At 40.4% G+C, this 10,042-nt stretch overlaps 1 long non-coding RNA gene across 1 annotated transcript; it reads left to right on the top strand.

Annotated features, from left to right (window-relative positions):
* Window positions 1-6,083: 6,083 nt before the first annotated feature.
* On the top strand, window positions 6,084-9,805 carry LOC108641796. The gene is made up of 4 exons (XR_001922269.1): window positions 6,084-6,097; window positions 6,296-6,345; window positions 8,783-8,821; window positions 9,780-9,805. It is a non-coding gene; the product is annotated as an uncharacterized LOC108641796 (long non-coding RNA).
* Window positions 9,806-10,042: the final 237 nt, after the last annotated feature.

Consider the following 10,042-nt stretch of genomic DNA (forward strand, 5'->3'; position numbering starts at 1 on the left):
GGCTCACATATGGGCTTTCCAATTTGCCTATAATTAGTTCATGTTTGGCTGATCGCTAACACTTCTTTCAGAGGAGTCTCACCCAGTTTGTTTTTCACATCCTCCTAGTTTTGATGTACAGAAGAGTGGGACACCAAGTTTGGTTTTTTTTTTTTTTGTGTGTGTCAGTTATAACACATGAAATGTGGTACCAGATCTGATTAGTTATCCAGTGACCATTTTCAGACATTTTAGAGATGAATGTAAGGATTTACACTCACATGTGAGGGATGCATGCAAAACCTAAAACTTTTTAGGTTGAAATTTCTCCCTATACCCGGGGAGGGAATAGTTGATTGTTGTCCTGCATACTCAGAGTTAGTGTCTTCCAAGTTATTTTAAATCAGTGTAAGGTTTACCTTGAGCCATTTTGACCCCAACAGAGGCACAGAACCTGAAAGATTTCAGTGCTGAATTTCCAAAACACTTGCATTATGATGCAAGAATTAACTGTTCCCTAAATGAGAACGAGAAGACTCCTCCGTAAACTAATCCAGTCTCTGGGAGCAGGTGTCCAGAAAAACACCCACCCTTCCTCAGAGACATTGGATACAAGTGTATTTATCCTCCCAGACAGAGCTGCCCAGTGAATCTGCTCATCCATGCAGAGAGTAATAAAGCACTAGAAGAGACAGATAGTCACAATAAATGAGAGTCCAGATCCTCCCTGGAAGTAATCTGGGCTTGTTCCTTTGAGGTGAAGGTGGTGAAAAAATTTTATGCCATCTGAGAGTCTGGTCTGTAAGGACAGGCAGCAATATGGATATGGATTTGCAGACTTCCTGACCAAGAAAATATTATTTGCAATCAAAGAATTGCATATATTTGTTAGCAGTATCTTTCCATTTGGACTTGACAAGATTTAATATAATAAAGTATGCCTTGGGCTGCGTAAAAGAGGGAAGTAGTAGCAGTGAGCATCTTTAAACAACTATCTTCTATTACTATTTTAATATCATCTGAATATTATCTTTTATGAATATGACCACAAGCTTTTTGTTTGTTTGAATAGTTACTTTTATTAAAAGGTTTTTGTGGTGGTTTGAGGCCCCAAAAATCCAATTCTGGAGTGCAAGTCCCCCCTCCCACAACTCACCCCAGTGTGAGGTGGGTTTTCCAGACACTACACAAGACTCAATATGGGGAGAAAGGGAATTATATTACAATCACTGTACAAATAAATATTACAATACATCGTATACATAATCTTAACTATCCCTCCTATGATAAATCAGTATTTTTAATGGATCAATCTCTTCTCCCTCCAATAAAAGTCCAGAAGGGAAAAGGAAAGATCCTTTCCACTCTCAGGGCAGCAGCCTCTCTTCTATGTAGCAGCAGTAGCTGGACTGCTGTAGCTGGATCTCCTTCCATTACACACAAGGGGGTCTCCTCTCCCCCCTCTCTTCCATGGACTTGATATCAGGGACAAGCTCGCGTCACCACGTCATATCACGAAGTGCAGGGGCATCTTCATGATGGTCCCTTTCCTCAGTGGAATCACCCCTGAGTCAGAATGTCTTGGGCAGCTTTCAGTTGAGAGCCTTTGCCTCAAGAGTTCTATCAGAGCTCCTGTGCTCTGTCTCAGCTGCTGCCAGCAGCAGCAAGCAGGGGGGGCAAGGCCACCCCCTCCGCATTCCATCTGGCTGTCCTGGTCCAGCTCCGGGATATCTTGAGCTTCTTAGCTCCTCTCTCTGGTGCATGCTGCACTCCAAGACTCCTCTCAAATAGGAGTCCATCTCCTCCTCCTCTCTAGGAGATCTCAGAGGGGCTTGGGGAGTTTGTTTCAGTTCTTACCCCAAAACTCTCTGTAGAGCTTAGTCCCACTCTGTAGCTAGCTCTCTTTCTCTTTCAGACAACTCTGTGTCTTCCTGCTTGGCTGCATGCTTGTTTTGCTGCTCCTTATCTTTTTCTGGCTCTCTGCCACTGTTCTCCATCCACTACTGCTCTGCTGCCGCTTTTCAGTATCTCCTGCTGCCCACTCACAGTGGAGAAAGACTCTCAGCTTCTCAGTCACAGACTCTGGTCCGTTTCTATGACCCCAGCCGGGGCTGGGGGGCCGTGGCCCCCCAGAGGGGCTCCTGCCCCTTCTCCTCGTGGCTCTACAACATGGCCACTTTCTTCCCAACAACTACAACATCACTCTTCTTTTCTGGTCTGCTTGTGATATGTTTATATTTTGCAGGAGCGCTCATTGGGTCCATATCAAGTGACACCACCCCCTCAGGAGTTACCATTTTTTTTAACTCCAGGGGGAAAACTTTCCCCCCACCACAGTTTTATATTGACCCAGGAAATGTATTTTTTGTAATTGTGTTTTTTTTCCCAAGAAGTGAAATCCCCATGAAATGCAACTGATAATTTTATTTTTGAGTTGGCTAAAAGCCATTTTCATAGGGAATAGACATTTCCTTCTAATGACATGCCACAATCTGATTCATCATTTGCTTCTGTAGTTTCACCAACAAAAGGCTTTTCTGAATAGTTTTTTTCCTTTTTTTCATGAGGATTTCATCTTTTTTTCTATTCCTGCTGGTTAAGTATGATTTCCTAAATTGTAGCTTTTAGGTGCATAATTTTTAGAATAACTCCTAAGTATTATGTCTTCAGCTCTACCTTTTGTTTCGGATTTTGATTTCCTTTTATTATTGTTACTGCTGTTACTATTATCACTGAAAGTGTGTGGGATGCTCAGCACTCAGGAATGAAAAAGGTTAAATATCTTGCAGCCTGAAGACCAGATTTTCCTGGCTCTTTCTTTGAACTGATATTTTTTATCCCTCTTGGGATAATGTGTTTTCAAAATGAATGTAATATTTTACTAGAATTTTACATGGTATTTTGCAGGAAAACATCATCTCATTGCTCATGCTCTGGGCCAGCTGGATGCTCCTTGGAAGCGAAGGTGAAGCCATGTATTTGTGGTGAGCACAGCCCTTAGCCTAAGCTAATTACCAGCCCCCTGAGCGGAGGAATATGGGCTCATACACAGCCTTAGGTGTCTGTGTGGATGTGGGCTCTGCCTGCCTGTGGCTTTATGAATGTACCCACAGCCAGTCTGTGGCTAGCCCAGGTGAAATAGGCTCAATTCTGCTAAACTGGAAACTATGGTTTGGCAATCAATTTTGGAAGACAGAACTGCAAAGGTAAGTCAAGTCGGAAGACCAGGTTTCTCTTGGCTTTAGGAGTCACCTGGAGGGATGAGTGATGCATGAGTCTTCACTATGGAGGGCCCAGATCTCCATCATATCTCGCACTATTGTCGGTGCAATGCCTGGGAGTGTGAGGAGGAAATTGTTCTACTCTATCCATGGGCTCTCCTGATCCAGCTTTTCCCTGTAATTTAAGCATGATTCATTGCATATACAAATGAGAGCCAGTCATCTGGAGACTTTATGCTTTCTGTGTCTGTTAAATTATATCAGACGCTGCTGTATTTCCAGCAAGGCAAATGCCTTAAGGCTGTAAGCTTTATTTACAGAAGAAAAACAATGACTTAAAACACTAAAAATAATCTGAGCTTCATTATTTTTAAGGTAACTACAGACTATGCAGACATCTAGGTAGATATCATTTCAACTTTTTTAACAGATTTCTACAATGAACACCTTGCTAATTATACAGAAGTTATCCAGCATTAATGAAGTTATACACAACAAGATTTGCAACATTAAGTTTTAATCTTGTTTTCTATAATGATTTTTCTTCCCTAATGGAAACACATGCTTATCTAAGCAGGTTTTTTGACCATTATTTTATAATTAAACTATGAGTTTCTCTTGTTGTAACTCCAGTCTGAGCAGGCACTAACAGATCTGGAAAGAGTGGATGTATTCTTAAAGCTCTTTTAAATTTCTAGCCTTGAATAATTTGTCTCTGATGCTTTTCTTAATTATAATCCATTCAGAATAAAAGAGGATGAATTTTTCCCCTTGAGCAAAGCCAGGATAAATTCTAACATATCTGCTCTCTATAAAGATTTCTTTTTCATTCTGCCAAAGAGAATACTGCATCCTAAACTACTTCATCGTTCATTAGTGTACAATTATGCCCGTATTCACTGGTATGTGCTGCCTGCTTTGAGCCATTCTGGTGATGCAAAGCAGCTGTAAACTCAATTTAACAGCCTGGTTAATCCAGGTTTACAGCTGTTTTGTGTGGCTGGCGAGGAGCAATGTGTCTGGGGTGTACTGGTAAATCTGGCCTGTTGAAAAAGAAAGAACTTGCATTATTATTTTATCACTTCTAGCCTTTGCAAGTTTTCTTCAGGTATGGCCTGTTTCTTCACTTTTTTGCATAGCTTTGTCACATTCTAATCACAACAGAGGAAAAACACATCATAAAACTAGAGTTTAAACAAGCAATGTATTAGAGAAATATATAGTATTAGAGAGCATAATTTAGGAATTATTCATAATTATGACAGAGATTATATATGGCAGAGAGACTATATTATGACACAGGAAAAGAAGTACAGATTTTCCCTATGTAGCAGCAATCTCCTTGCCTGAAAATCACAGACAGCCTGTACTTCACTCTGGCAGCCTCAGTCTCCAAGCAGGTACTAGCTCATTTAGATGGTGCAGAATCATGGAGGTAATTAGATGGTCATGACACACCATGAGGATTGCACCTTTTCAGACATGGTTTGTCTCACCTCTTTTGCCAGCAAAGTTGTCTGCACAGCTCCTGAAAGTGATGATGCTTTTCCACCCAAACTCTCCTTCCTCATCCATGATGAACCCTTAAGGAGAGCCACCCTAGGATCAGTTGACAGAGGGTTTCAGTAGCTGTCTCTAATCTGATACCACCGAGCTCGTATCACAAACATCGGTGTGAGAAGCTTCCCCCCAGGAAGGACAGTGGTGCTGGTAGGCTGAATTTACATAAAACCCTTCAAAGTGTGACACAGTTTGAAAGACAATTGCAATTAAGTTTCTACTGAAACCAACCAAGTTCTATACTTTCGTGTTTTCTCTTTCTTTCTATGTCCTTCTGTGCTTGATCAGGGCTTTGCCATGCTGAGTTCCCTGCCCTTCTCACCATACCATTTACAGGCCTTATTCTCCATCTCAGTCTTTTGTTGAGTCCTCTCTCAGTGGGAAAATACATCTAAGCAAAATATGACTATACCTAAATCCAAACCAAATTCAGAACAAGCAAGCAAAAATTTAAGCGTTTTTTCAGAATTAAATTACTTAAAATCAAAGGGAACTGGCAACAGCAGTGCATCTAGCTCAGCTTGACCTTGATATCACTATGCCTGGGTTTCTTCAATGCCTGTTTGCAATGTGGTTCTTGGTTTCCTCTCTCCCATTCCCATTTCTGAGTTCAGTTGAAATTCTAGGGATTCATCAGAGCAAGTCATCATCAAAGGGAAACTTTGGTGCATGAGGGAGATGCAGATCAAACAAAAAGCTTGGTTCATTGGGGAGAATAAAGAAGAGTATTTTCTGACTGCAAGTGCTATCATGCGCAATGCTGATGTAACTGGATGCAGAAATTAATGTAAACATAAAGTATTTAATTTAGATTATCATGATGGGAAAATTCCATAAAAATTGATCTTTCTCTGGAGATATATTGATTTACATTGCCTCTATTTTCCCAACAGAAAATCTTTCTCTAACAATTGTTTCCATCAGCCCTTTCCATGCTTTTTGCAATGAACAAACAGCTTTAAAATGCAGAAGTCTTTTATTTCCAATTAAGGTAAAATAGAGAAATAAAACATGGAAATATTCAGTATTGTCTCTGTTTTGCTTATATCCCGGTGGGCTAAAATCTACGGAATTCCACACTTTATTGATGCATGCCAGTTAATGGAAAAGACACTTCCAGTGGGTTATCTTAAGTGATGGAGTGCTGTAAAGTCAGATTAGGCTGAAATGAGGCTCTCCTCCTGTTTCTCAGTGTGCAAACAGACGGAGAGGAAGACAGGCCCTGCCTGCACAAGTGATCTGTCTCCATGCACCAGCAAGCAAATGGCAGTAAGGACAGCAGGCACTTAGGAAAGAAGAGGTTTGCTCCCAGCAGATCAGACCAGAGCTGACATCTGGTAAGAGATGGGCACTCAACCAGACCATCATGCAGCTGCCCATTGCCAGTGGCATCCTCAGCTAGTACTTTTGTCTGTGCTATGATCCCACTGCAATCAGGGACCATGAACATCTAAAGGAAATGGAGGGGAAAAGGGAGAAAAAATAATGTTTACACTGTTAAAAACTAAATTGAATGGATTTGTGTCCTTTTCCAGAGCCGTAAGTCTGAAGGGCCAAGCAAAGCATCTGATAGGGAAGTCTCTTGGTAAGTGCCTCCCCACTGTGCCCAACTATACCATGGCAGCCAGGAAGGTCATTTGGCACCACCTCATGATTTTTTTTCCTTAGCTACCTTTTGAGATTCACCAGCTGCAGTACTATTACCATGCAATTCTTCTTCGGGCCAATAAAAATCATAACCATTTTCATTTGCAGCAATTACATTGCCATCAGTGTTGCTTCCAGTGCTTTTTAACCTTGCTGAACCATTTTCTTTTGATGGAAATGGTTATGTCTCTCTGTACCTCCACCAAACGGTAACTGCCTTTACCATTTTCTCTACCCTCTATTTTTTGCAATTTCCTTTTTACTTGATTAGATGTCATCAAAACTCTCAGATCTAGGTGAAAAAAGAAATACATTGAAAAAAGAAAATCTCCTCTGGAACCATATGTGAGTTTCACTGGCAACCAGGTATTTGGTCTAAAAAAGATTGATCTCTAAATTCAGTTTGAAATAAAAGATCCACATATTTCTTCTCACACTGAAGAACTACTTCTCTGGCAGCTCTTCAGGGTGGCTAGTTCCTATCCCACACTGTAACCTGAAGGGAAGGGTGCATTCCTAGTTGAAAGTTTTGTAAGGGAAAAGGAATCCAAACAATTCTTTTGCACTATGTCACAAATATTTGCCTCTTACATCTAACTTTCCTGTCACAGACAGATCAGTCACTCACTGAAAGGCAGAGAGGAATTCTCCCTGCGGCCACTCCAAGCTGAAACACATACATTTGTCCATCAGAAAATCCTACCTTCTTTTCCTTTTTACCTGAATGCTCTGCAAAACACTTCCTTAACTCTTTTCCACTACGAACAAAAGAAAAGCATCTAGACACTTGGCTGTTTCTGGAGAACCAGGTCCTTTTTAATCTTAGTTTTATTTTTTGAAGTGGTTCTTTAGATCTGATTTGAAATGCTGGTGGAGAAAGATGTAACTGTGTATGTCATATAACTGAATAAACAGTTTCCTCAGACAGACTGAAAGGAGGGAGTTATATTTTCACCAGTATTTTTAACAGTAGGACAGATGTGCTTCTTGGTCTCAGAAGAACCCCGGTGCTTAGCCACAACACCTTTCCCTTAAGAATGGAAAATGTGGTCAGTGCTGGCAACACTGTACTGTGTCAGTCATTAAATATGTGCATGAGTTCCAATAATACTGTCAAACATGGTGGAGTGTAGTTGCACACCTGTAGGCATCATACTGTCTGCCTGTCCTGACTAGGATTGTTTGAGGGGGAGTGTAGCCATATGCATTTGGCATGGCAATTCAGACATTTGAAGCATCCTCCCTGTGCTTTCTGATATCCACAAAGGAGTGGTTACTTTCTAGGCATCTTTATGAAGACACCTTCTTCCAGGAAGAATTTTTCATGAGAATGTCTCATCCCACTCCTTCCTTCTTCTCCCTAACTCCATCTACTGTCTCCTACATGGCATGCAGCACTATTCACTCTCTATTTCGGTCCAAAGCTTATTTAGCAGGTTGAGACCCAGTTTCATGTCTGGAGAGTAGGACTGTTTTGCCCCAGCGATGCTGACAGGCAAACTGGTGTTACTGTTCTTACAGAAGCAGTACAAACCAGTTGGTTTCCTCCAGGCAAGTATTCAACAGATATGATGACAGGCCCAGGAAAAATTTTTATGTGTCAGGAAGATAAACATTACATGCATCCCAGGCAGCTCCCTCTGTCTCCTCCCTTGACACATGCCAAGGTTGTGTTGAAGCCTGCTAAAACACAACCGCTCCAAAGAGCTTTTTGCCCTTCTTGCTGCATGTTGCAGCCATTTCATAGGCTGATGTGTACCTCCTGTGTTTCCAAAAGCCAGAAACAATTAAGGGCTTGTCTCTTTCGTGCTGCAGCAGATGCAGAGAGACTTGTGTTGTCTTTTTACAGCTCTGGTAGGAGTTCTGTTTCTTTGCTAGCGAAAGCGGGAGGAACACCCTGCAGAGGGAAGGATGGCATGTTGACTTGTTTGAGGGTTGGCAACCAAAGGTGTTGGTAATATAAAAAAAAAACTTTACATGTTAATCTAAGAGAAGGAAGTTTCTGTAGTACTAATTTGTCCCTGATGTGCTTTATCTTGCTCTATAAATCTTAGTGAGGGATAAAATTTCTGAAAGTCATGATGACCGGCAATGAGACCTTTGGAAAAGACCTACTCTATTTCTTACCAAATTATAAAAGTTAATTGTGTGGAGTTTGAGACTTAAAAAAACCTCTGCATGTCACAATAGGAAGTACCAAGAACTGTACACAGTGGGAAGATTGAATCCACAGAAAATCACATTGCTGTCCACATGAGTGGTTGGTGGCATTGGGATCATGATTCCTTTCAACACAGCATACCATGTGGAGAAGGATGAAAGGCACTAATTAATTTCTAGGGGTTCTCATCTGTTTTTTTTTTGTTTCATTCCAGAATTTCTATAGCCACAGAGAACATCACATTTTCTCCAAGGTAATTTTAATAGCTAAAATAAAGGGTAGCTAGAGGTTTCCAGTAAGGAATTCCTGATTCCTAAAAACATTAATTTTCCACCAAAAAGTTCATCTTCAGGTGTTTTTTCCAACTAATTATTCTTTATATTATTAAGAAAAATGGTGTTAGACAATTTTGGCATTTGCACCCTTTTAATGTCTCATTTGGCATCATTCTCTGCCACAGCAATAACCTAGAAAATCTCTACATGTTAATGAAAACTAACCCCCGAGCTACATGTGTCATTCTACACTAATTTCCTTTGTAATTATGCTTATCTTGTGATATTAAGAAACACAAATATGTTTGCAGATTTCTGTGTGGAATCATAATAAACAGACTACATTTACCTCCCAGATAACATCTGTAGCTTGATGTGAAGTCCTTGTCTGTTTGCCATCATCAGTTATACACTAAGACCTAGCTTAGAGCCTGGCCCAAGGCCTGCTGATGTCAGTAGAGATCTTTCTAATTATCCTGTTGATGACCTCTGGTATGATTCAGGAATCAGCAGCAGGACATGTTAAAGCCCCATGGATATTAAATGTTACATCATATACTTTGTGCTTCCAGAGCTTTGCCCTGTGTAGGGCTGCCATTTCTCCTTGCAGAATAAGACACTCCTTTCTCAATGGAGATTAGCAGATGCTCTAAAGCCCTAAATAGATTAAACTTTTAGTGCCTAGCTCCTTACTAATACACACTCCTAAAGCTCTCCTGGCATTGCTAACATCAAGATGTTCCTTTTCTTGAGGATTTTAATTCTTGCTACCCTCCCTCAGCTAACCTGACTAATTAGTTTGCATTTTTGCTTGGTTGAATGTAACGTGGGGTTTTTTTTGTTTCTTTTGGTTTTTGTTTTGTGGGGTTTTTTGTTTGGTTTTTTGCCTGTTTTCTTTTTTTTTTTTTTTTAGTTATTATTATTACTTTCTGCTAGTTTTTCAGTATTGCTTGGGCCAAACTTTTCTTCACCCTCACAGGAATCCAGGCAAGTAAGAATAGCATTTGTAATTCCTTTCAGTTAATTTTACCAACATGCATCCTGTAAGGGAGTAATGAAAGAAAAACATACGACATATACTCCTAACTTTCATCTAGACGTAGTAAAGAGATGACTGTGTCATTGCCAATATTTAATACTGAAAAATATCTTTAACGATCTGGAAAACTGCCAGGCTAAATTGAATGAACTAGACACCA

Source organism: Manacus vitellinus, unplaced genomic scaffold (assembly GCF_001715985.3).
Source record: "Manacus vitellinus isolate BGI_N305 unplaced genomic scaffold, ASM171598v3 scaffold_8_pilon, whole genome shotgun sequence".
NCBI classification, from domain to species: Eukaryota; Metazoa; Chordata; class Aves; order Passeriformes; family Pipridae; genus Manacus; species Manacus vitellinus.